The sequence below is a fragment of the Pan paniscus genome, chromosome 2 (genome assembly GCF_029289425.2).
Source record: "Pan paniscus chromosome 2, NHGRI_mPanPan1-v2.0_pri, whole genome shotgun sequence".
NCBI lineage: Eukaryota > Metazoa > Chordata > Mammalia > Primates > Hominidae > Pan > Pan paniscus.
Window position 1 is genome coordinate 105,625,517 of NC_085926.1, and position 27,365 is coordinate 105,652,881.

Consider the following 27,365-nt stretch of genomic DNA (forward strand, 5'->3'; position numbering starts at 1 on the left):
TTTGACTACAAACACAACTACATTATATTACATGGAGGTAAAAGCTTGGTGATTAAGTTCATTTTATCAACATGTAGTATATAAAATAATGAGTCAAGAAGAAGATAAGAATTGTATCCATGTAAAGATGGAGAAGTAGTTTTAAAGTAGGAAAAGTCTCTTAAGAAAACTTGCATTATAAAGTGGAAATTGGAATACAGTACCTACTGACGAAATGGAGGAAGCCAGCGGAAGGTTTTGTGGAAGAGTGGGTATTAGAACTCCTAGTTCGTGACCTATACTTGCTTGGGGTCTCAGAAGTCATGCTGGCTCTTAAATTAGAAATACAGTCTCTTTGAAAGCATACATGTAGTTGAAAGCAGTCATTTAAAAATTTGCTTTTTCATTCCCTACCTCCCCCCTTTTTAAGGTATGAAAGCATGAGTATTCTGTTTTCCAGAGGATGAGGAAAAAATCCTTATTTCCTTTTTCTAGCAGTTTGGCTATTTTTGTTGTTGTTTTTACTCTATAAATGGAGAGGCATGTGTACCATGCATGGTATCATGCCCAGCAGTTTTTTTTTCAGTTGAATGTAATTGTTCCTTAGCAAATAATTGCAGTCCAGAATGACTTTTATTGAGCTTGATTGAATTAGGGGTATGTATGAAAATGAGTTAGTTAAAGCTTAATCTATTACCCAGAGAATTGATGAAAACATCAGAAAAGCAGTCATTCATGGGGATTAAATATTCTTCTGTGTAAGTGGGCAGCATCGTTACCTCGGAGTCCCTTCTGCACTGACTAGGTAGTAGTGACATCAGGGTGCAAAACACAGTTTTGGCATACTAGGGGATTTTGCAATGACGTGCCTTTGAATGTTATGCTGGACATTAACACTAATTGGGAATCTGCCTCATTGTAAGAGGTGGCACCTCACCTTTTTTAGTATAAAAAGCTTTTTAAAACAGCACCTCAAGGGGGAGTGTGAGAGCTGTGTCAAAAAGCCAGTTGCTTCAGCGTGTGTCAGTGGTGGTTTAGGCCACATCTGTAAGATAGGTTTTTCAGATGCCAAGTCAGATGCCCTGTTTGTAAGGGACAAATAATATTTAATAGATGGCTGTCCCACCTGCCATTATGAAGTTTCTCAGAGGGAATCCTAAGCTGTGCCAGATCAGTGCTGGCTAGGACTGGGAGGGGGGTGTGCAGTGTCATAGGTGGGAAGCAGAGGCCTTGAAAAGGGAAAGACAAGTTCCTAACGAGGCAGTGGAGCTAATCACCAGGAGTCAGGAAGCCAAGGCTCTGTGGGGGTGATTGGGGGTTGAAAGTAAGCCAAAGTGGGACCCAGAGAACACAGACAGGTACCAGGTGGCTCAGATGAAAATCTGCCCAGGCGTTGATCTCAGGGCTCATTCAAGTCACCGTTCTATAGGGTTGTGCTCATACTTAGGGCATTTCCCCCTGCTGGCCCACCTGCCTTTCTGATACCTCACATCACCACTCATTTCCGTCAAATCAGTACACTCTCTGAAATACTAGTGATTTAAATGCAGACCAGCCTATGCTGCAACTGCTTTTCTGAGGCTACTCATGTGGCCATTTGTAATAGCCAGATAAAATTTGGAGTGTTTCTGTTTGGCTGTCAGAGAACTCAAAGGCAGTCTATCACAGGCAGGACCCTCAGCCTTGAAACTGATGTCTGCTCTGTGGCTGATTTCCTGGCTTCTTAAGTCTACCATGATTCCTTCGTTATTTTAAGAGATTTAAAAAACCCATATTGGGCAAAGCATAGCCAATCTCCTCTCTCACCCCTCTGCTACTTTATCTATAGATAGTTGCATCTTGGGTAATAAATTATTGAACGGTTATCAAGACAAAGTGCAATTATGGTCAACTTTTTGGAGTATATTCAATTATATTAATAGAAACAAATCTCCAAGGGTACCTGAAGATTAAAGAGTTTATCTTTGAGCTCCTGAAAGAACTTACGTACATAGGGATGTATAGGGTATTTTATTTCTCAGATAGCATATATTCACTTCTTAAAGAGAAAATCCTTAAATCAAAATAAGAATGAAACTCACACTGTCAAAATTAATGGTAGACTTTCTTATCCCAATTTTGGCAGTACAAATTATATATATTTTTAGATTATACCAGTTTATTTACTTGACGTTTATTTACAGTTATTTACTTCATGATATTTACTCATCTATTTCATAATATTTAATGGTTCTTCTGTATACTTTCATAGATGTATATGAAAAGTATGTGAATGTGATAGTATTATGAGATTTTCTTTAAAAATGTTTTTGATATTTATATGTTGCCTATTTTATAATAATAGACTTTGATATTATTTATTTCATCAGTGTTTGGAATTGGCATGCTGCTTTCCTAAACTGTAGTAAAAGCGTAGACGTTTGACTTGAAAGTATTCATATGTGTCCTTTATAGTTTGCTTCAAAGATCTGGATTTATTCTTTTATCTATGCCCTTGTTTTAAAAAATATGGATGAATGAGTAGTATCTTGCCTGAAGCCACATGAGACCAATTAATACTTTATTCATTCTTTCCAGCTTTTGTTTTTGTTAATAGCACGGGGTGGCAACTGAGTCATCTAATTCTAGATAGGATTACTCAGATGAATCATTACATATTTTTGATATTTAATGTGAAGAGCCAGTTCTTCCATATCATAGTGGCTTATTAGAAAAAAAAACTTAAGCTAAGCCATAAAATGACTGATATTATATTGATAGAGCCATAAGCCAGAAAATGATATCCAATTTCTACGGTGTGTAGCTTACAGATTTAGAAGAAATATATTGTCATAATCTGCCTAGAGCAGGGAATTGCTTCTTTTAGTTGAGTGTGGATTTAGTTTCACCACTGAAGCAGCCTAAATTTGTCTTACAAAGAAACATAAATGATAACTTTTGAATTCTTAGAAATGATATGGTTTAGGGATATATATTTGCAGTGTTATTAAAATAAAATGTTCCATTTAATTTACATGTACACCATTTCACTGATTTTGATCTTGTATTTACTTCATCCTTTATCCTTAAAAAATAAAAATTATTTTCTATTTGTCCCCTTCACCCCAGGCTGCTTTCTTGTTTGTTCGTTTTTACTATCTTGCCCTATTAACTTTAAAATATTTAAAAGGCAAATCATAAGTATTAATATCTGAATCACAGTTTATCTAGTTGAGTGGGGCCAGTCATTTAAAATAACTTGAATTTAGTTAGGGTGTCGATTTAACCCCATGTTTTTCCAGGGGATTTGCCTGTAATTCTACACTTAATTATAGCCAAAAGGCCAAGAAGTTATTGCCCGTGATTAATTCTTAGTATGTGTAACCTTAATCTCAGAATTTCCGTTGAATAATTTTAGTGACTGTCTTTTTGTTAAAATTGAAAATAAACACTTTAGGGCCGCTTTCTGTAACTAGCGTTGGCATAAGGATATTTGCCTCATGTTGATTGTTTGGCTGGTAATTCATTTTATTTGGAGATTATTTTGCTAAAGAGAATGAGTGTCAGCTTTAATTTGAAAGGCCTTCCTGGCTCACCATTTTAACTACTTTTCTATGGGTCCTTCACAGAATCCTGCTGCATCACAGAAGCTGGAAGTTCTGATGTTCCACTGAAATCACAATGGAAAGTCTTGACTTGACTGGTAAGAGCTGTTGTGAAGGTACATCTTACTTACTTACCTGGAAGCAGTGAGGCAGTCAAGAATTATGTGCTGTCAGAGCTGGTCTCAGCATGATCAAGGAAGTGTGATCATTGGATATTTTTTTCTTGTCAATTTTATTATTTTTTAAAGTGTGACTTTTATTGATCTCCATTATCAAGTAAGTTAAATTTTCTTTTAAAATCATGAAAATGTTAAAACTAGCGGTTTCAAAATCTCTGATTCGTTTCTCCACAGTGGTGCATTATTGGTGAAAGTCAGTTTTCTAAAGTCCTAGATACTAAGAGGTTATATACCTAAATAGGTATTAAATTGATCTGTTCCCCAAAAGCTGTTTTTTGTACTGCTGTTGGCTTTAATTGAAAAATGAATCAGTATCGAAGCATTATGGAGTTTTTCTTACCTGTTAAAAATAATAGAGGTGGGTGTAGCTGCATCTTGAAATCACTTTATATATGAAAACCACATAATGAAGGAAAAAGTTGAGATTTTAAAATATATACATGTGCCAAATTATATAAAACTCTGAAACTCACAGATACTATAACTGTCCTTTTATATGTTAGTTATTTTCAAAGCTGTCGTTTTAGGGGAAAAATTTTTTTAACTTTAATGTATGGTAATAATATTTTAAAATTAGTTTTAATAATAATTACTTAAATGCATAGAGTTTTCCCAATCTGGGAATCAGATGTGGGATTGCTTTACTGGTATCTGAATACTTTATGGTGAACTGATGATTTATAACACTGAAGAAACAGTTGTGAATTAAAATGAGCAAATATAGTAAATATTATTTAGTTACAGTTTTCAGGAAAGGAACTTATTCTTTAACTTTTTAATTAAGATTAATCCAAAACCTTTTCTATTTTAAAGTATATTTGGTAGCTTATTACATCTGTCGAGATTATGTGTCTACCTTCCCCTTTTGGTAACTATATCACTGAATATTGCTTCTATGATGTCAGTATAAATATAAGGCCTCCGAACGAGTCTCCTAAAAGTCATTGTCTAGGATTGTACACATAGTAAAATGTATATGATTTACTTGAATGTGTATTTATAATAGGTCATTTAAACAACAACAAAACCTTAATGCCAGTGAGAAGATTGGAATTTAATTATTGTTTTTCTTCTTCACTGTGCTATCCTTCAAGGCACACTTGTTACAAATATTAATACAAATTCTGAACTTAAGAATGTCAGCCAGAATACAGTTAATTATGGTTTTATTGAGTCAGGAGTATAGACTATGGAATTTTCAAAAATTGATACTGAAATTTCAAGTATGTTCTCATTTGCTAATCTAAAAGAGAGTTGAGTATGGTGAGGTTTAAAGAAAATGGAATTTGTGGCAGTATTCTGAATTTGCTAAATATGAATACATATACAAAAAACAAAGCTGGACACTTTATCTGACCTGTTCAGAAAAACTAAGTAATGAACCAAGATTACCATGGCAGACTTCACTAAGTAGCCATCTGAGCAATGATTTCTGAATGTTAATCAGATTATTGCAATAGAGTGTTTTATTGACTATAAGCAGAAATTGACAGAAATTCACACTGCTGATAAAATTTAAAATGGAACCTTAATTGCAGATGGCTAAGACTGCATACTTTCTAGCTGACCTATATGCTTGTCTTAAATGCAGTATTAACTGAGAAATAGAAAAGATGCCATACAAAAACCAGGAGTAATTGAGGAAACAAATCCTAGAAGATGTTACTTTGCAAAAGGATGCCAGGGTTCAATAAATCTGGGAAACATATCAGTCAACTTAGTCAATTACATTTCAATATCAGAAGAGCCTCCAAATCTTAGTGGTTTATGGCAATAAACATTTATTTCTCATTTATGTTCATGTCCCTGATTAGTCTCCTGCCACTCTGCTCCGTGTCCTCTTCATTCTTGGACCAAAGCTGAAGGAGCAGTCTTTCTGGCATGTACACGTCTTGCAGAGGAAAGAGGAAAGAGAAAAGTGATGGAACTATGACTCTTAACAAGGCTGCTTGGAAGTGGCACATGTCATTAACTCTTATATTTAATTGGCTAGAGCATGTCACAGGGTGAAAGCTGCATCATCTGAGAGAGTGGCCTTGTAAGAGGGGATAGGGAAAGACTGATAGGGAGAAACAGTATGTATTTTAACTATTATATCTGCAAAATACCATCTGCTGCTTTTTTAGAGACAGGATGCACATAATGTATTAAAGATTCCAGGAAGTTCTTCGGTAAATTAATCTGTTTAACATGTCAAATTGTTTGACCATGAATCCTTTTGTTGTTATGTGGAATATTGTCAGTGACAAGTTTTAAGGATACAATTCAAGAGTTTCTTGATGTTTTGAACCTTACAACTTTCCCTAAAACTTAGGAAAAGTTTCTAATATGTATAATAGACTTACATTATTCTTTTATAGGTAATTTTAAAGTGAATAAAAATTACTGCAAACTGGACCCTCTGTAATTTGCATGCAGAATTAGAGAAGGGAAATATGATACTTAAAATAATTCTTTTACCTATGTATAATAGGTTACAGAACTTTGACAGATATTATCTAATTTGATATAGGATGAGAATGAGGAAATGGGTACTTCGCTTTTTCCAGTAGTAATATATTAATCGTACTGGATATAACGGGAGCCAAATACCTTTGTCTACTTAAGTTCAATTTCAAGAATCATTCTAGTGATGAAGAATGCAGACACCATAGGGAGCTTAACAGTTGCATCCGGGAGTTTTCTAAGATACTCTACCTGAGGTCACATTTACTATACAGTGACTTTTGCATTATTATTATCTCTTGAATCTTCTAGAAAATTGTTAGCACATAGAACTCCTCAGCCAATAGTGGTTTTATTCATCTCACAATATGAAAAAACATTACTATCAAACTTGTGTGGATTAAGATGATTGATTTAAAGATCCAGTAGTATATAAACAATGCTTTGTGATAGTTTATAGTTCCTTAAGATTGGGAGTAAGGAACATGCTTAGACATCTGTATTAGTCTGTTCTTATGCTGCTAATAAAGACATACCCAAGACTGGGTAATTTATAAAGGAAAGAGGTTTAATGGACTCACCGTTTCACATGGCTGGGAGGCCTCACAATCATGGCAGAAGGTGAAGGAAGAGGAAAGGCACGTCTTACGTGGCAGCAGGCAGGAGAGCACGTGCACGGGGACTCCCCTTTATAAAACCATCTGATCTCTTGAGACTTAATCACCATTACAAGAATGGCATGGAAGCAAACCCACCCCCATGATTCAGTTACCTCCCACCAGGTCCGTCTCATGACATGGGGATTAGTACAATTTAAGGTGAGATTTGGGTTGGGACACAGAGCCAAACTATGTCAACATCTGCATCTTAAAAAAAAATAAGGTTAGAAGGCAAGACACTATAGCAAAACATGGGTTTTGGATTCAGATAAATCCTAGTTTTGGCACTTTTTAATTGAAAGCATTTGGGTGGTTATATTTGACCTCTCTGAAATGTTGTTTTCTCATTGTAGTATAGGGCTAATGATCTCTACCTTGTAGGATTGTGAGAATTAAATGAGATAATTGGGTTAATTGCCTGAAAAGAGTCCCTGGCACATAGAAGCACTCAAGAAGTAGTAGTTTGAAAAAGAAAGATGTGATCAAAGTTCAAGAATCTTGATACCCTGTACCATACCTCTGATAGACATCCGACAGTGCATATCTAAAATGTGTTTGTTTTTAAACACATATGTCCACACACCTGCCAAGGGTTTTTAAAAAATTGTCCTGAATGCATAAGAACTTAGGCATTCTTCTTTACTTCTACCGGAAATTGGAAGTGGCTTTATCCTTACTGCTGAGAGAAAGAGTGAGTCCTGTAGAAATATTCGTTACTGCATAATCTAATAATTAACTTCTTGCCACTGGGAATTTACTTCTTGCCACTGGGAATTTGGAAGTCCCAAGGACAGAGTGATGGTCAAAAGTTCATATACTTTATGGCTTTTACTCTGTATATTAATAAGGTCAGCATTAAGTTGCAAAAAGTATCAAATTTTATATAATCTTGAGGCAAGGTACAAGAACAGAAAATGGTGCTACTGAAATTTTTTTCCTCATATAGAGGAAATACTGTTTGGTTTCAGAAGAAATAGACATTTCTATTTTAAGATTTTTATGGTACTGTTCCCAGTGTGAAGGTTTAATTAATTTAGACTCCTTAAAGCAGGGGTCCCCGACTTCCTGGGCCTTGGACTGGTACTGGTCCATGGCCTGTTAGGAACCAGGTTGCACAGCAGGAGCTGAGCACCACCTGAGCTCTGCCTCCTGTCAGATCAGCAGCGGCATTAGATTCTCATAGGAACCTGAACTCTACTGTGGACTGCATATATGAGGGATCTAGGTTGCATGCTCCTTATGAGAATCTAATGCCTGATGATCTGAGGTGGAACAGTTTCATGCCCAAACCATCCCCCCCACCTCCCCTACCATTCGTGGAAAAATTGTCTTCCATGAAACTGGTCCCTGGTGCTAAAAAAAAACATGGGGACCACTGCCTTAAAGAACTTCTCTATTGACGTTGTCCCCTTGTACTTTCAGAATCAAGTACAACATAGTAATATCTTTTATGATTCAAAGCCTTATGCTTTTTCTAAAATGACTACTTTGTTTAATTTTAAAATAGCACATGTATATAAAAATGGTTTTTTGGGGCCTGGATTCGTCTTCAAATTGTTCCAGGCTGTTCTCTTTATAAATGGAGTATTTTTGTAACTATTAGTTGCGTATTCACCTGGATTATTGGTAGAGTAAAACCACCTCAAAAAATATAAACTCTCCATCTTTAGAGGTTGTATTAGTTTGCTTGTGTTGCTGTAACACATAAAAAAAAAGTGTCAGACTGGGTGGTTTAAACAACAGACATTTATTTTAAGTTGAAAGTTCTGGAGGCTAGAAGTCAGTGATTAAGATGCTGGAAAAGTCAGTTTCTAGTGAGGTCTGTCTTCCTGGCTTGTACCACCAGAAAGGACTGCCTTTTTGCTATGTCCTTACATGGCCTTTCCTCTGTGTAGGCAGCGAGCTCTAGTGTCTCTTCCTCTTCTCATAAGTACACCAGTTCTTTGGGATTAGGGCCCCACCCATATGACCTTGCTTAACTTTTATTTCCTCTTTATAGGCCCTGTCCCATCATATTGGGGACTGGGGCTTCAACATATGAATTTGGAGCGGGACACAATTTCATCTATAACATAGGTTTTTGTTTTTCTTTACCAAAGAATGAAGTAAAAGTGTTTTAAAAAATACTTTCTACGTGATTTAGTCTATAAACAAGATATCTGGTTCGTTAACAGTCTTCTAAGATTCTAAAAATATCTTTGATACTTTTGAGGAGGGAGACGTTTGTAATTACTGAATTCCTGTTTCTTCCACTTTGAAGTCACCATCCATGAAAATAAGGTTCTTACAAGTGAAGGAATTAAGTCTAAGAACTTGAAAATTCAAGTGATTTATATGATGGAGGAATTACATCATTATAAAAATTGACTTCCATGTGTATTTATTGTTATCTAGGAATACTAGGAATGTATTTGAAAATTAAGTTGAACAAGATAATTACTCTTTTGGATTATACCTGTTTCTGTTTACTGTATCAAGCCAATTCACATTTTGTAAGGCAATATTCTTTTACTTTGTGAATCAGTTGAGAATGCAAACAAGGAAATGGCATATACTTAAGATTTTTGGTAAACAGAAAAAAAAAAGATTGTGTATTTGAAATAATGCCAGCAGAAGTCAGGGAGTCCTAAGTCTGATAGATCTACTTAATTATTGTCCTGTCTCCTTACCTGCCTTCTTTCTTTTTTCCCCTTTTTTCTCTGACATCAGCTTCTAAATTAGGTAATGGATGCTTGAATTTCTCAACCTGCCTTATTTTGTTGTTGTTGTTATTTTGTTTTGTTTTAGGCTTTTAGCAGCCTGTAGCCATGGCTTTTAGTTTCTGTCTCTAGTAAGCAGAAAAGAGGGCTGAGGAAGGGGCTTTACTGGTTCAACCAGAAACAGAAACTAAGAACCCATGACTGAATTCTCTCCCTTGGACACCTAAGTGCAATGTCTGTATAGTACTTCTTTCTATTATATAGTCTTTTATAACCTGCTTAGTTTAATTTGCAGTTCTTTTTCTATTAGGTAAGTCAGTTGATGGGTGCTTGGGATTAGTGCTGAGTAAATAGTGCATTAACTTGGGGGATATTGATATAGGCTCAAATGAACTTTCTTTGTTTCTTTTTTGGACGATTTTTGTGTGTGTGTACATATGTGTTTCTGTGTGTTCTACATCACTAGAATAATTTTAGTTTCTAGTGATTTGGCATTTGTCTAAAAAATGTAATCAAAAAAGGAAACAAACCTTTTAGACAAATACTTTTATGTAAAAATAATTTTAAATTCATTTGTAAAATTTACCAGTTTTTCTGTGTACTTATAGACTAAAGGATATGCTATTCAGCAGTGATACAATTTTAATCAGTTTGTCAGTGTAATTGTTTTGTCCACTTTTGATTTCAGTCTTCCCTAAAAGCTATTTATGAAATGACTCAAACTCAAAAACCTTGTATATAAGGAATTTTACCTGTGTATTTCTTCTTAACATTAAGATCAATCTAATGATTGTGAAATTCACTAGTTGAGGACAGTATGAATATATTCAGGCGTGGCTTCATGCATTTAATGCTACTCTGAAAGGTGTTGGATTAATTAAGTATTTTTATATTGAAGTCTGTATTCCCTCTGATCTCTATTATAGAGAAGTGTGTTTTCCTAGGAAAATAAATGGATCTAAGGGGGGGAACTTGCTCATAACATTTCTCCCAGGATCTTCATATATTTTAGTGTAAAATATTCATTTACTGGATATTCTATATAAACACATAAACATATGTATATATGTATACATGTAATTCTTTCGTAGAACCTCTTCAAGATGCTACAGGACTTGTTTACGCTAGAAAGTTTACTAGAAAGTCTATTTTGTGCATGTCTGTATTCCCAAAATTTAGAAATAGCGTCTGGTACATAGAAGTTGCTCAGTAAATGTGATGAATTCGTATTACAGGAATTCACATTTCATTAACCTATATTCCAATGAACGTGGTGTTGATAAGCATCTCCTGGTCTACATGGACATTTTTCCCAGACTTCGTTCAGGGAGAGGAGTGTTCTTCCAAATTACGGTCTCTTTGTGCCTTCAAGTTTGCCATTAGTTTTATAATCAATAAATATTAGTGGGCTGAGAGCTTAAAATGCAACCACAAAAAATTTCTCTATACCTGTTGGCTCATTTGTAGCTTACATTGAATCAGCAGGTGTTTGTTAAGATTTATTAGTCTTCTAACAAGTGCTTTTCCAACACTTCATCAGCGACCCTGTGAGTGGAGTACATGTGAAGGTTGTGAGATTTAAGGCAGGCACTTTGGTTCATGTTGGGCTTTAAGAGATGCAATGTGATACCTGGCTTCAGTTAATGTGTACCAGAAAGGTTGACTGAAGTCAACATTTAGGTGTTTTGTTCTGGGATGTATTTTTAGGATATTGCTGTATTCAAATTGATCTATGAAGCTGATAGACAAGAATATTGTGTTTATTTTGTATTATCTTGTATAACCTGCTTAATTTGCAGTTGTTCTGTCTCTGCTGTGGCTATATTACTATTCTTATAAAACGGATGAGTTATCTAATTGTTTCAGTGTTCTTAACGTTTACCGTAAAGCAATTTATTACCAAGCGTCTCCTTATGACAGAAATGTTCTGTTTTAGAGTATCAAACATTACCATAGGCACTTAGAATGCCCTGGTTTCTGAGAGAGCCAGCCAGATGTGGAGGAACTGGCTTCCAAAGGGGCTTAGCAACCTACTGTTTATGTGGGGAGCACTGTCCTAATAAGTTGTGCCACAATAATTATACTGAAGAATTGCCAAATAAGAGAAAAATTAACACCTATCAAATGTGAGATGTATCCATGTGCAGAGTAGTATATACCCTCCTGTCCATGCAGGTAGCACCTGGATGGACATGAAACTCCGTCCATGCCTTCAATAGAGTTTTTGAATACCACTATGTTTTCAGCATTGTTAGAGTTACCAAATCATTAAATAGGTGTATTATAAAAGTTAATGAAGAAAAATTTGAAGTCAGCAGCTATTGTCAATCCCCTTAAATACCAAACCTCTTTTTATAGCAATCATTTTGTCAGGCCATTTGGAAGGACAGAAGCATACAGATCATCTTTCAATTCATTTGGTGAAGTGAACATTTAAATAAATCATAAAGTTTTCAGGTTTGAAAGTTTAGTTCCTGCTAAAATGCTGGGTGTTGCCTATCTTTATTATTCACCTAGAGTTTCACTTTTTAGAGAACAAAAGATATATCTTTCTAATAAGGCTATTATTAGAAGTGTTTCAATCATGTCTCTTTTTATGAGTTTTTCCCTAATCAGCAAAATTATAGATTTTTTTTTACTGGCTTTCTGCTATAATAGAATATTTTATACATTGGAGTTTATTATGTGCCTCTGAAAAAATATTTTAGAACTTTTACTTTCGAATACTTATAAAGATCTTGATTCTTACCTCTAGATTGTCAGCTCCAAAATGCTCACTATTGATTCCCGATATTAATATAGATAGGCAGAAACTTAAGAGTTTCCTTATAGGAGACAGATCTAAATGGATCACTTAAAAAATATGTTTTTGTTTTGTTTTGTTTTTGTTTTTTTGTTTGTTTGTTTGTTTGTTTTTGACTGTAGGGTGATCTCTTAGAAACATGGGCTGTGGAGTCAGATAGACTCAAGACTAAACTAACTCAGCTGTTTACCGTAACTGGGATGTGGTAAAGTTACTTAGCTTTATGTGAAATGGGGCAAATACCTGCCATGTAAAGTTGTTAGAGGATTAAAGGTACTAGAGGGTATAATGTCAACCCAGCATATGGCAGGCACTATTAAGGAAATGTGTTCTTAAAATAGGCAGCAAGTAAAAAATGATCTATAACTTTTTTTGCTTCTTAACTGGTCCTTGAAATTTAATTTCATGTTTATTGCTATCTCTATTCACAGCAAGAGAAATGTCCGGCTTCAAACTGTACATTTTTACTATGTTGGGAAAATCTTTATTGAATACAAGATGGACTTGCTTTCCTGACGATTTCATTAGGAAAGAATAAATTAACATTTACTTTTATTGTTGGATTTCTTAAAATATTTTCTGTGCAATTCTAAGTGATAGAAGTTTGATTTTATTTTAATTGTACCTCCCCCAATTTTGCAATTTTAGTAAAGCCCAAACGTATGAAAATACTAGGAAATAAGTCATTTGTCATTCAGTGGATTATAGTTATTTAAGAATATTATTGCTACCTGCTATTAGTATTAACAAGATTATCAGCCCAAACCATGTCAGTTTTTTAAGCATAAGAACAAATTTATATAGTCTAGATAATTTTCTTCAAAGACTATAATTATTTGAACAAAACAAGGAGATACCATATGATTCTTAATGAGAATTCACTAAGTATGGGAACTTAAAGTATGATAATTAATTTTTTTTTTTTTTTTAGAGATAAGGGCTCATTCTGTTTCCCAAGCTGGAGTGCAGTAGTGTCATCAGAGCTCACTACAGACTTGAACTACTGGGCTCAAGTGATCCTTCTGCCTTAGCCTCCCAATAGCCAGGACTTCAGGCGTGTGCCACCACACCTGGCTAAGTTTCTTTAAATTTATTTTATTTTATTTTTTTTGAGACGGAGTCTCGCTCTGTCCCCCAGGCTGGAATGCAGTGACACAATCTCAGCTCACTGCAAGCTCCACCTCCCGGATTCACGCCATTCTCCTGCCTCAGCTTCCCAAGTAGCTGGGACTACAGGCGCCCACCACCATGCCCGGCTAATTTTTTGTACTTTTAGTGGAGATGGGGTTTCACTGTGTTAGCCAGGATGGTCTCGATCTCCTGACCTCGTGATCCGCCCATCTTGGCCTTCCAAAGTGCTGGGATTACAGGCGTGAGCCACCGTGTCCTGCTAAGTGCTATTTTTTAAAAATATTACACACTGATAACTATATAAATATTTAAAAAATTTAAATAGCTCATTCAACCATGATCTTATTCTGTTATTTAATTCATAAACTTGAAAAGAGATGCAAAATTTTCCTTCATTTCAAGTTAGTGGTTTAACATTTCATAATTGGTCCAAGAGAAAAAAAATATTTTTTCTCTATCTTCAGAAATGTTCTGTGAAAGTATTTATTTTCTAATAATTTTCATGCACATAAGCATAAAAACCAGTACGGCTTGGTCTTTGTCCCGTGTATCAATAGCTATTTTGTATTAATTTTGAATATCTCTCAACAATTAATATATCTAAACTTGTTTTCAAGGTATTTTAGTACTATCTATGAAATACTTTGGTTCCTTCTAAAAGCTGCTTCTTATTTAGTGTGTATGTGTTAGGTGTTTGTGGTTCTTTTATAGCAATTTTCCCTTTTCCTTGTTGAGTATGTAAACATCCAAACCATAACCACCATGGATTTTATAGACTTTAATTGTATACTTTTAAAATTATTAATATATATTGAGAAATCTAAACCTTTCCAGACTGCTTGTGAGAGTTTGTGCTCTGGATCGTTATCCCTCTTTAATCTTTCTCCTGCTCTGTTCTGTTTCTTTTTAGAACCTGAACAACCTATAGTGGTCTCACTGGAAAAATGTTTTCTTTAAAGATAAATAATGTATTTTCTATTCCTCTGTATAGCTAACAAATATTTACTAATTATCATGTGCAAGGCAGTGCGTTACACACTGTCAAGATCAGGATGTGGTAATATAAGGCAATGTCTAGGCACAAAAGAGGGAGATATACAAATAAACTTCAAGTTCTGAGGAAGACCTTAAATCCCACTTAAGGATATCAGGGAAGACTTCACAAAGAAGAGGAAATAGCAGAAGTGTGGAAAGGTGAATAGACTACTTGGGCCAGTGGGATGGGATACATATAAAGTTACGGTGGGAAACTTTGGTGCGAAGGCAGAGATGTAAAGAGGGTCTTGAATGTTAAGGTGAGTTTACTTTTTTTTCCCTCAAAAGGCATATGGGCCACTGAAAACTTCTGAGCGATGGATATAAATGAGATGGAACAGAAGGAAAAAAAGGTAGACATTGGAAAGACTGGTTTAGGGGGCTTTACTATTATCCTAGGTAAGAAAACATTCATTCTTCTGTAGCGTGTTGACAGTTGTAAAAGGGGCTATTATGAGAGACATTATGAAGGTTATACTCTGGATCTTGAAATATTTTAGATTGAAGTATTCCAAGTTACAGAACTAGTCTTTCCCATTTACAGGGCAAAAGTTAATGGATACTCAGTTTTAAGGATTCCTTCAATGACAATTTTCTAAAACACTTGATTCCTACTACTATTTAGCCTCTGTTTTGTGTGTTTAGTTATCGTAAATTTAGCTTTCACTGTGTTTCTCGAATATGAAGTCTAGGTATCTGTCACCTGAACCAATTTAGAAACTATTAATCTACAGAACTTGACAATAGACTGAACTCATTTTGGGGATGTAGAGGGACAGAGAGGTTAGGAGGCAATGGAGGGTATTTAAAAGAAAGTCAAAGATAGGTTTTTAATTTAAGTGTGGGTGTTCACAAGAGTGCTAATATTGCCATCAGAAGTAAGGAGCTACTAGTATTACTGATTTGTGGGAGGGGGAGGTGAAGTTTGGGATGGATTGGATTTGAACACACAGGATATCCATGGCATTATATTTAGGATGTAGTTATAAATTTGAGATGAGGTTTGGTAGAGATTCAGACTGAAGACAGGTTTAATAGAAGAGAGAGGTAAGAGCTGAAACTTTGAAAATTGGTGAAAGATAATATGCCTAAAGTGGAATTGTTGAAAATACCCATTCTTTGTTAAGGGAAGTCTAAAGGAAAGAAATCCAATCAGATCTGTGGTGGGAAAAGCAGAATAGTGCTGTGCAAGATGGGAAGACTTTCAAGATTGACAGTATTGAAAATTTAGGGATATCTAAATGCCTGAAAAAAGTTCCTTGAGTTAGTAATCCAGGGGTGAATAACCTTTGGAGAAAGCAGTTTTATAGAGCAGTCAAAGAAGTAGCCATGTTGTATAATCTTTCCAATATTCCTTCTTTGAGTGCCAAGTTCTTGATTTTCTTTTTAGCTGAAACTATGTGTTGAGTCACTGTCTTCATTGAGTAATCCATAATGATTTACAAATCCTCTCCCTCGGAGCATAGAACTCATCTTCTATAAATGTAGTTGTAATATTCTTTAAATATGTTACCTTAGACTATTTTAAATCAAAGCTCATCCAGGTATTAATATCATTTCCTCAAATGCACTGAAGTGATTTTCTTTAAAATGCCATCAGCAAACATACTTTCAAATGCCTTACTCATAAGTCTTATATTTATTATAATTGGCATTACAGAGGAATGAATAATAAATTTCCTGTCATTGTCGACTCTTCTTTCACACTTAGTGAAACTTAAAATAAGGCCTACTCTTTTAATAAAGATCTTTTAGAAAGCCCTTTGGAGTATTTGGGCCAACTGCATATGCAGTTTCTAGTCTAAGAAACAGATACATAGCCACTTTGGTTTTCATCTTCAGAGAATGGTGGTAAAGATAAACAAGACTTGCCCTAGGTAGTAATGATGATTATGATTAAAAACGACAGCTGTTATTTGTCTTTTGTATGCTCATTTCTTTGTTTGTGTGTGTATTTTTCTTCCTTGTCTTCACAGTGAGCCTTAAATGTAGGTGTCATTATTCCCATCTTATACAAGAGAGAACTGAGTCTCAGAACATTTAAATAGCTTGTCTGAGCTTCTTGACTTGTTAAAAACAGACCTGAGATTCAAATCCAGCTCATTCTTGCTTTTAAAGACTATATTCTTTGCATAGTCTGTGCAGTTTTATGATGTATCTGAAATTTGACCTGTAACACCTTTGATGGCAACTACTGACCCCAGTTTGGGAATTCAGTGCCTTATTACTTTCCTCCCCTTTTCTACCAACTTGGAAAGAATAGATCACTACTTTTCATTTGTTTAAATAAATATATTGTCAAATGCCGTTATTAAGTCAGGCATTCTTTATATTTAATAGTATTATATATATTTAATCTTCACATCAGTCTGATGAGAGGTAGGCATATTTTCCCCCAACATTTTATTATGAAACTCACATACTCTCCACCTAGATTTGGCCGTTAACATTTTATTATATTTATTTTATTACATATCTGTCATCTTTTCATCTCTCTATTCCTCATCAATTCAACTTAATTTTTGATGCATCTGAACATATAGATATCACTACAGCTCCCTAAATGCTTCAGCTTTTATATTATATAATATTTATATTAACTAGAGTTCAATATTTATGTATAATTTTTTGATGTAAGTCTACATTCATTGGCATGCACACATCTTAAAAGTACATTTTCTGAATTTTGATAAATGCATACACCTGTGTAACCCAAATACCTATCAAAATATAACCCATTACTTACTACTGGTAGGTGCTTCTTTTTCTTCTCATTTTTTAGATGGGGAAACTGAAGAACAGAGAGGTGAAATTATCTGCCCAAGGTTACGCTGCTAATAAGTGGCAAAGCTGGAATTCAAACTCAGGCTGTCTGGCTGCAGGGTTTGTTCTCCTAACCACACCACCACACTGCCTGTAGATTATCCTCACATGTTTGGGTATCCTTTTACATTCATGTGCATGAATGCACTGTTTATTTTTAACGTAAGTGTGTAGATACAGAAGTGGTACCCTGGGTTTAGTGAGAGTAGAAATGCTGTTCTAGAAATGCATCAGTTCCTAGCAAGAGGTTTATGGCAGGAGAAATTAAGAGGGACATATAATATGACAGATTCCCTTCGTTGAAGTAGCAGGGTGAATCTCTATGTAATAGCTCTGTCTTAACTGGCATCCTTGATTAATGTTTCCACACATAGCAGTGAAGAGATAGTGAGTTTTCTAATGATGACGCTGAGGTTCGGGAAAATCCTCAAGTACCACTTGAGCAATTAACCGTAAATTATGTTCAGTATAGCTTTGTATTAAGCATTTTTGCTCTTTTACAATTAATAGAAAATTGTTCATCTGTGTGTGATATATATAGTATCACTCATCTTGATATCTCAGACTCTGAAATAATATAATTGACTAATTTGGAATTTATAAGTTAAATTTATAAGGTTTTTAACAAATATATTTGTAATGGAATTATTTGACTTTTCCAAATAAATTGCATAAAGATGTAAGGATTGGAACAGTTTATATTAAATTTTTTTTCTGGTTTGCAATACTTGGGTGGCCTGATGAAAAGAAATTCTTCAACTTTAGTCTCTTTCCTGCATTGTGTTCATACCACTCATATTTTAAAAGTTGACCAGTACTTTTTGTTCACTTCTTAAATGATGAAAAAGAAGCCATCATGTAATTTTTTTAAATCGTAAGTATTGTGCAAAAAGCATTAAAAAAAAAAAAAAAAAAAAGCATGTAGCTCACAAAACCTATCCAGTCACTAGAGGGCAGAGCAGTACTGTACTTTAGACCTTTTTTGAAAATTTCTGGTTTAAAAATTGCTGAACATGATGGAAAATATATTGATACACAGTTGAATAGAAATTTCTTTGTGTTCTTATTGTCTTATTTTGCTGTAAAATCCAATAACATGCTTATACTTTTATCAAAGGAGCTTTTCTGGCAATTCCATTGAATGTTACTAAAAGGGCATGATTATTTAGAAGAGTTTAAGTGCCCCTCAAAAGAGAATACTCGTGCATACAAAGAGCAATACATTTTATAATTTCTACCCTATGAAGTACCCTGAAATTGGATTGCAGTGTAGACTTTAGGTGAGACATTTGAGAGAACAAGTAGTTTTGAGCACCGGTTCTTTACTAGTGCTTAGCTCTAAGAATTCATTGAAATGCAGAACATCAGTTTATCTTTCCAGTCAGCTGAAATGTGTTGAATCATTAAGACTGAAATTACAAAGTTGTAGAAGCAAATAAACTAATTCTAGCCCTTTTTAAAAATTTTTGTCAAGTGACTGTTCACTTAATTTCATTTCTGTTCTTAATTTTTTTATCATTCTGATATTTTTATGCAGATTTTTTTATGGTATATCTTAAAAATATCCTAGTGAGTAGCCTGAGTAATTCAGTGTCCCATAAGATAGAAAAATTTTATCCTTAATTATGTTTATTTGAATTTTATTTTACAAAACCAGTTTGGATTTCTTTAATATTCTACTAGGGACAACATAGGATACCAGAAAAAGCAGTGGATTTTGGAAGCAGAAAATTTGGGGGCCTCGATTATCATTCATTTGCTTGTGTCTTGGGCAAGTCACATTACCTCTCTGACCTTCATTTTCTAAACTGGGAAAAATACTTCCTTATTTATAGCTGGGTTGTTTGGAGGATTGTGTGTGTAGATGTATCTCCAAAGATGAAACCCTGTGAAGATGAATTTTAATAGGTAAAGTTACAAGCTCAGAAAAACCACGGCAATAACTTCAAAATGGTTGACGGTATCACAGATTTAGTAACATGAGAGCACCTATTACATGAGTAAATAGAACCAGAAATGTGGTTTCAAAACCAAAACCCAAGTTCAGATTGCCAGCTTCCTCCCTGTCTGTGATTTCTCTGGCTGCTTAATCTCTCCGTTAACTTCTGACTCTTTTGCTCCTCTCAACTCTTTATTTCTGTCCTCTGTTTATTTCCATGTTTCCTCTCTCTGTGTTTCTCCTGACTGTCTCTGGTCTCTGTGTTTTTCTTGTCCCAGGCACCCTCAGGAAGACCCCAAGCCTCTAGCGGTACCTGGTATCATCTCCAGCATGTTATAGATGTGGAGGATTCACTGGGATATTGAGAAATACCAGAGGCGAATTGTTCCACTGTAGTAAGTCATTCAGCATTTGTTAAGTGACTACTGTTCACGCAGCATAGTTGGTGGTCCTTTTGGGGAAGAAGAATTTGTTAGGACACAGGACAGAAGAAATAAATTTGTAAACTCTTGTCAGTGGTTCTTGCAGGCTAGACAAACATGCAAATGAAAAAAACAATGACAAATTAAAAAGCTGACAGATAATCATATAAACGAATTGTGTTTTATGTGTGCTGATGGGGCCTAGGGTTAATGGAGTAGAGAAAGCCAAGTGGTATTAATCAGATTTCCTGCATGAGTTTAAAATTAGGTTTTGAAGTACATTTGGAAGAGAGATGAGGAAAGAGAGAGTGGAAGTGAGTAATTTCTGTGGGGCTTGGCAAGCCTTTTTGCTTCCCTGTGAGTGAATCCCTGACGGTGGGGGGTAATGAAATGAAAGTGCTAAGTTTCAGTCTCCCAACAGCGAACTTTACTTCTAGTCTTAGAGAAATTCCAGTTATGAAAAGAAGTACAGCCAAGTTGAGACTTTCCATAAACATAATTGGTATCCGCTGCCAGTTTAGAATTTATAGGGTTTAAGTGTAAATTGTGATTATATGAAGTAATAAAGAAGTACTATGACATAAAATTGATACAGACCATTAGAACATGATTCAGGGATGCATTCTGAATAACATAAACTGAAATAGTAAGCTGAAATATAACAAGTCTGGGTTTTTTTTTTTTTGCATTAGAAATTTATTTTTGCTGTTGTATTTTTAGACGGTCCTAGCTAGTAGATGCATGCTTTTCACATTTGGATATCAGAGTTGGATATGGTTTGAATCCCAGCTGTACTAGCTTTTAAACGTTGGGCAATCTACTTCACAATGCTGAATCTCAATTTCCACATGTGTAAACTAACACCGGAAATATTTACCTCAAAGAGTCCTGAGTACGTGCTAGGTACTTGCTACTCGCGGATACTTAAAAATACCTTTAAAATTGTTTGTTAAATAAATATGTTATTTCTGAGAGCTTTTTAAAAGTAAGAATGCTATATATACAAGAATGTTTGTATATACAGAAAATACTATAGATACAAGAATATTTATTGTGCATGGATATTAATGACCCTTTGTACCTTCTGCTAATAAAACATTAGAAAACTGTGTTTCACAGTGATAACAGGTATAATGTCACAATACTGAATTAAATATTAGAAATGGTGAATTAGACTCTCTGTATGTTCCTATGGTCTGCAAGCTGAGTATGTGCCTTTAAACAAAAAATTTTATTAACTTGAGAAATAAGTTTGTGGCTATAGTCAGCACCCTATTATGCTACCTTCTCTACCATTGTCTGTGTTTATAATTCTGCAGTCATATCTTTAGAATCAGGATGAATCTAAACTATGATAATTTTTTTGCTACCCTACACAAAAATATTTATACTATGTAGATAAGGTACAAAGAATAACATTAACACGAATAACTGAGAAGCTACCACTAGTTTAAGAATAGAACATTACCAGTTTCTTTGTAGCCCACAGTGTGCCCCACCCAGATTCCATTGCCTCTCTTTACCCCCTCATCACAATCCTTAATGTTGAGTTTATTACTTCTGTGTTTTTCTTGGTCGTTTTTCTCATACTTATGTACCCCCTACATTAAATTTTGCCTGTTTTTAAATTTTATATAAATAATACATACTACATGTTTTCTTCTGCAACAACTATTTTTCCTGCTCAACGTCGTATTTATGACTCATTCCTGCTTGTCTTTGTAATTCATTTATTGTCATATATGTATAATCTTTTATTGTATGAAAATACCACAGTTTATTTACTTTCTTTTAATGGCTATTTAGCTGTTTTTCTTTCTTTCTCTTTTTTTTTCCTTTTTTTTTTTTTTGAGATGGAGCCTCACGCTCTCGCCCAGGCTGGAGTGCAGTGGTGCCATCTCGGCTCACTGCAAGCTCTGCCTCCCGGGTTCACGCCATCCTCCTGCCTCAGTCTCCCAAGTAGTTGGGACTACAGGCACCTGCCACCATGCCCGGCTAATTTTTTGTATTTTCAGTAGAGACGGGGTTTCACCGTGTTAGCCAGGATGGTCTCGATCTCCTGACCTTGTGATCCACCCGCCTCAGCCTCCCAAAATGCTGGGCTTACAGGTGTGAGCCACTGCGCCTGGCCTCTTTCTTTTTCTTTTTCTTTTCTTTTATTTTTGTCATTGGAAATAAAGCAGCAGAGGAAAAGTTCTTGAGTCCTGTATATGCCCTCTTTATGTACATATTATTTCTTCAGGATATATGTTCAGGAGTTGAATTGTTAGGTGATAGGATATGCCCAACCTGAAATTCCACAAGATAATGCCACGTGGATTTCCATAGAACTTGTTACATTTTATGCTCCCACTAACAGAATGTAAGTATTCTCTCTCTCTGGCTCCTATAGTTCTTTAAAATTACTAGATTTTTGTTTAATATATTCACCATATCTTTAGGAATGATACTTTGCATGAATATGACTATATCCGAGCAGAAGTTTAAAAATGGAAAAGATTTTTTAGTTTGCCTGTAAACATCATCTTAACAAAAACCCTGATGACCCTCATTTTTTAAAAGTTAGTTTTACTCTTTGTGGAAGCTGCTTTTATTTTTGTTTCCCAATTGTCACTCATAGCTTTTCTCAAACTCATTTAAATCTAGACATCCTGAAATAGCTGGATATGTGTGCTCACTAAATGTTTTGCCTCCAGAAAACCTTATCATAAGAATAAATGTTCTCTTGCAATAAATGAAAACTGTCAGCTGTTTCTGACTTCTAAGAAACATAGTTTTTGCAGAGAATGTACATTTCTTTTCTTTTCCCCCTAATTCTTGTTGAGATAGAGAAAGAGTGACCCACAGAGGACTATTTGCAAGCTGCAGCGCTTTGATCAACCCATGTTTTGTTCTGTATTGCAAAAGTTCCAAAAGCTTGGGTAAATGACTCAGGTCCCCTTTTCTGTCCTTCACCCTCTTTTGTTTTTGTTAGCCGATGATTCTTTTGGTATCTGATATTTGTACACACTGTTCCAATTTTAATATCAAAAGTTCCTCCTAATCTCGTAATGGGTACTTTGTGTTTTATAATGTTAATTGACTGATCTCAATATTTTGCGTTTTGTCAAGCTTGCTGCCACTACTACATGTATCTTCTGCAGTTTCCCAGGAAATATACCAGGATCTATCCTATTTCCTGGTACTTATTCAATGGGTATTTATTGAATGTAGAAAGGAAAGATGTAAATACAGTCAGCACTGAAATACCTTTCCCCTGCTGAGCTACAATAATTTCCCTAAAAGCACTAAGCCAAAATCATGAATACCGTAAATAGTTTTGCTAGTAAGTAGCTTTATTAAACCATAGCCAGTCATTTCTTCTTGAGCTTTACTCTACTTTTTTTGAATAATTAGAGTGGTAGACCAGTGAACTGTAAGATTCCTTTTGACGCCACAATTTTGTATTCTATCTTCTAATTGAAATGAAAAACGCTTTGTCACTGTCTGAGCACCACTACCAGAGTCTGAATCTATCTACCTTACTGAGCTTTAGGCCCATAACTGTGTCACAGCAACCTGCCAGTGATTGTCTCTCATAACCAAGCAAGTGGGGGCATACATTGAACTTCTCTTCCTCTCTTTGTTCTTTAGGGTTGATTTGTTCTAGTATAAAAAATGCCTTTGGCTTCCCGATTTCATTTATCAGGCAACCCAGGCATTGTTCTATGCTAATGTTTGAGTTCTGCCTTCTTGCTCCTTCTTCTCTTCCCTCAACCCGACAGCCATGCCCAGGGCAACTCGTCCTTACCTTTGTTATTTGCTATACAGCATAACCGCATGTCTTTTCTCACACTCTAGTTACCATCTTTGAGTCAGTATTGATTCTTTCTGTTGGGCTTTTCCTTGAAGTCATTGAGTCTGTCTGTATCTGGTGCTGAAGGCAAGTTGTTTCTTCCTTTCTGTTGTGGTTCCTCTGCTTGGGACACCTCAACTCCAGGTGAATGGTGAGTGACAGCCTGACTTCTTTCCTTGCTACCTTCATGTAGTCTTTCCATTAACTATTGCAGGGAATCGCTAAACTACTTTCAAGGAGTTATTTGACTCCAGATTCTCACGTGACTAATATTTCCTAAATGTGTTGCTGGTCCTGGATTCATCTTGTGAGTACTTTTGAACTCTGCACCAGAGGCAAAAGATGCCAGAGATCAGGCTACAATGGGAAGGGGAACCAACTTCCTTTTAATTCTCTGTAGACTGTAACTAATCACTCCTGAGGGTCCTGGACAGAGAGCTATGTATTTGGTCTTTAACCAAGGTCAGGTATAGACTCTTCCTGACCTTTATTCAGCGATACAGAATGTGTACATTTCTGTTGTGCTTAGCCAGTGGACACATTACGCTCCTCATGATGTTAATAGATCTGGTTTGTGAACATTCCATTTAAGTCTTGCAACTTTTAGCATAAAATGAGAAGGCAGGAGAAAAATTTTACAACTAAAAAACAAGGAAAAGGGGGAAACTTCTTTAGTGAAGGATTTATTTTTAATAACACTAACTGAATTCTGAATCAAATTTGGAAGCTTAAAAATTGTGAGTTTTTAATATGTCAAATTATTTATTATTTTTTTTGAGATGGAGTCTCGCTCTATTGGCAGACTGGAGTGCAGTGGCACGATCTCGGCTCACTGCAACCTCTGCCTCCCGGATTCAAGCAATTCTCCTGCCTCAGCCTCCTGAGTAGCTGGGGCTACAGGTGCGTGCCACCACACCCAGCTAATTTTTGTATTTTCAGTAGAGACGGGGTTTCACCACGTTGGCCGGGATGGTCTCAATCTCTTGACCTCATGATCCACCCGCCTCGGCCTCCCAAAGTGCTGGGATTACAGGGGCGAGCCACTGCACCCGGCCTAAAATATAAAATTATTTATTATTGAAAGCCTAGCTGTTAACCTCCTACCCCCAGCCTCCATACACATAAAACACTCAAGATTCACTGGGCTATACAGCCATGAGGCACAAGAAGCCAGACTATCTGTGAGAATTCACCCCTCCTAACTAACTGCTTACTTGACAAAACTGTTAAGGAAACGTATTATGCCCAATGTTCTGTTCAGAGAAGCAGTTAATACCACCCTATCTCAAGAAGAACAGATTACTTTTTGTTCCTCAGGAATTCAAGGAGAGAAACATTCTTTTGTGCTTATCAGGGAAAAAATGGGAGAAATTACCTGACATGAAAACTTTACTGATAGGAGAATGTTCATTCTAACTGTTATTATAATGTGTCTTTGATTAATGTAAAAGTCTTGACCTGTTAAGTATTCACATTAATATTTTAAATTATCAGTGATAAAAGTTTCTTTCGTAGTATTAATTCACTTAATATTTTATTAATGTAGACAGGCTTGAAAGTGCTTCATAAAACCTACAACACTCATTTAGTATTCTTATTTTAATTTAATGTCTTCTGAAAGCCATATATTCTCTAATGATTTAAGTTGCAACAAATATTAAAAATAAACTATATTATTAATAAAATAAGTTGGACCATCCTTAAGTACAATAGAAAAATTTATAAATATATAAATATGTGATATAAAATTTTCTTTCTGATGATGCTAGGAAATGCATTTATGATAGATTCTGTATTGGATGGGCTTAATTTGGAAAAGGTTTTATAAATGCTAAATTAAGAATAAATTTTGAACTGCATATTTTTTACTCTTATTATCTATTATACAGTAAAGTTGGTAATAAATATAAAAGTAACTCAGCATTGAGGTTTATGTAATTATTTAAGGAAGTATTCTAAAAATAGATTTATCTATATTATTAGAAAGTATTTTATTAAAATAGTTTTGAATAGTTTCATTCAGATTCAGGTCTTGCTTGAATAACAATATTCATTTTGTCTCGTAGTTTGTATTTGAAATTTAAAAATTGAAATGTTTAAATGGATCTGTAATTTTGATGAAAAAGAAGTGAGCAATGAATCTGTTTTCTTGAATATTTTCTAGTATTTATCTTAGCTATAAAAATTTACATTTCCAAAAGCCTGACTAGGTTTTATTAAATCTGAAAAATAAATCGCTGATTGTTTTTGTAAAAACAATGGAACAGAAAGTAGAGCAGCTGCACTTTAATATTGATATTTATTTTGAGGAATTGGGACCCTTCTAGGAAGCTCACCTACATATTATGTTGTTGAAGATTACTAAATATGGTTTTCTTCTTCTATGCAAGTGCCAAACTGTTTTCTCCCAGCAAATCTTAACTCAGAATCTGTGTGTTTCTTTTGTGCTCAGCCAGTGGACACTACTCCTTTTTCCTGTGCTAGCCAAGCACTGTGTCTCATTTGAATGATGACATTATTGCCCTTAGGTTAAGGTCTGTTTTGAACTTAGAGGATTCTTGGCTGCCGTTTTCATCCATTTATAGTTATTTCCTGTTACTTAACCCCTACACAGCACGTATAGATGTGTGTTTGTTATAATCAAGTTGATGGCAGTATTATTTCTATGAGCCCGGAGCTGCTCAGTGAACATTGGGCTTGCGTTTTCATCCCTTAGTAACCAGCTACCTGCTAAGAACCACTCTGGACCTAAGAAAGTTCATGCTCTGGAACTCTGAGTCAGAGAACTAATAGACCTCTGTGCCAAGGCAGGAGTGGGTCTGATTTTCACTGAATGGAGTCATCCAGTCAGCTGTTTCTTCAAAATTAAAGCTCATGGAGACAGGCTTTCTTCTGCACTCATTGGAGCTTAATCAAGATTGATTTGAGTACGTTTCCTTTTCTTTCAATCTTTAAAAAATGTGCCGGAGACTTTTGTTGATTTGTTTAAAATTATTTGCATTTAAATGGCTTCCAAGACAGTTTTCACGCAAAGGTTCTGGCTCTTATTTTTTGTACTTACTATGGTTGACAAAATCATGATGGGACTGCGTTCTCCTTTTTCTTGATTTATGCTATTGTGGCAACTTCAAAGACAAATAAGGGAGACACCTACTTTTTCCCATCCCCCTCCCACATTCAGAGGTTAAAGTTAAGGATGAACCGTGGACAATGTTAACTTCAGAGATTTAAATCTGTGGTCTTCAGTGGGAACTTTAAGACTCCCTGCCTGTAATTAAGAGGCTAGTGATGATGATGATGATGATGTGAATATTTCTGAGGTAGAGGTACAATAAGAGGCTGAGTCACAGATTTAAAATTATCATTTGAGATAATAATAGAATAGTGTCACAAGGCAGTTTATGGCTCATGCTGTAGAGAATTAAGAATTTAGAGGAAGGAGATGTTATTTTGCCTAGGATCATATTTGACTTGCATCAAGAGGAAGAGAGAAGGGCCGTTTTAAATAAGGGATCTCTGGACAAATGATAAGAGGCAAAAAAGCACTCCATGGCAGGGAGCTGGGCCTTGAATACATCTTCTGGGATATAGTAAAAGGCAAAGGAAGTTTGAGGCCAGGTTTTGAATATGTGGGTGGGGAGTGAGGTGGGAAGGGGCACAAAAAAGATGCGGAATACCAAACTAAGGAATTAAATTCTAGGAGTAGACCGTAAAGGGCCACTAAAGGGTTTGATTTCAGGGAGTGAAAACCTCAAAGCATGATTCTAAGTAAATCTGATACAGATTAGTTTGAATGGAGATTATCACTTAGAAACTGCTATAGTTATCTCTT

General features: G+C 35.3%; 1 protein-coding gene across 19 annotated transcripts in view; it reads left to right on the forward strand.

Annotated features, from left to right (window-relative positions):
* The window catches only part of BBX (BBX high mobility group box domain containing), a 288,232-nt gene that overhangs the window by 119,224 nt on the left and 141,643 nt on the right, over nt 1-27,365 (forward strand). For 12 of the 19 annotated variants that reach the window (XM_003825054.4, XM_003825055.5, XM_008978758.5 and 9 more), the window contains exon 3: nt 3,588-3,661. The gene's annotated coding sequence lies outside the window, so the exon portion shown is untranslated. Of the gene's footprint in view, nt 1-3,587; nt 3,840-19,554; nt 19,672-27,365 lie in introns of all 19 variants that reach the window. The other 7 variants (XM_034957047.2, XM_055110238.2, XM_055110240.2 and 4 more) reach the window with 2 other exon arrangements.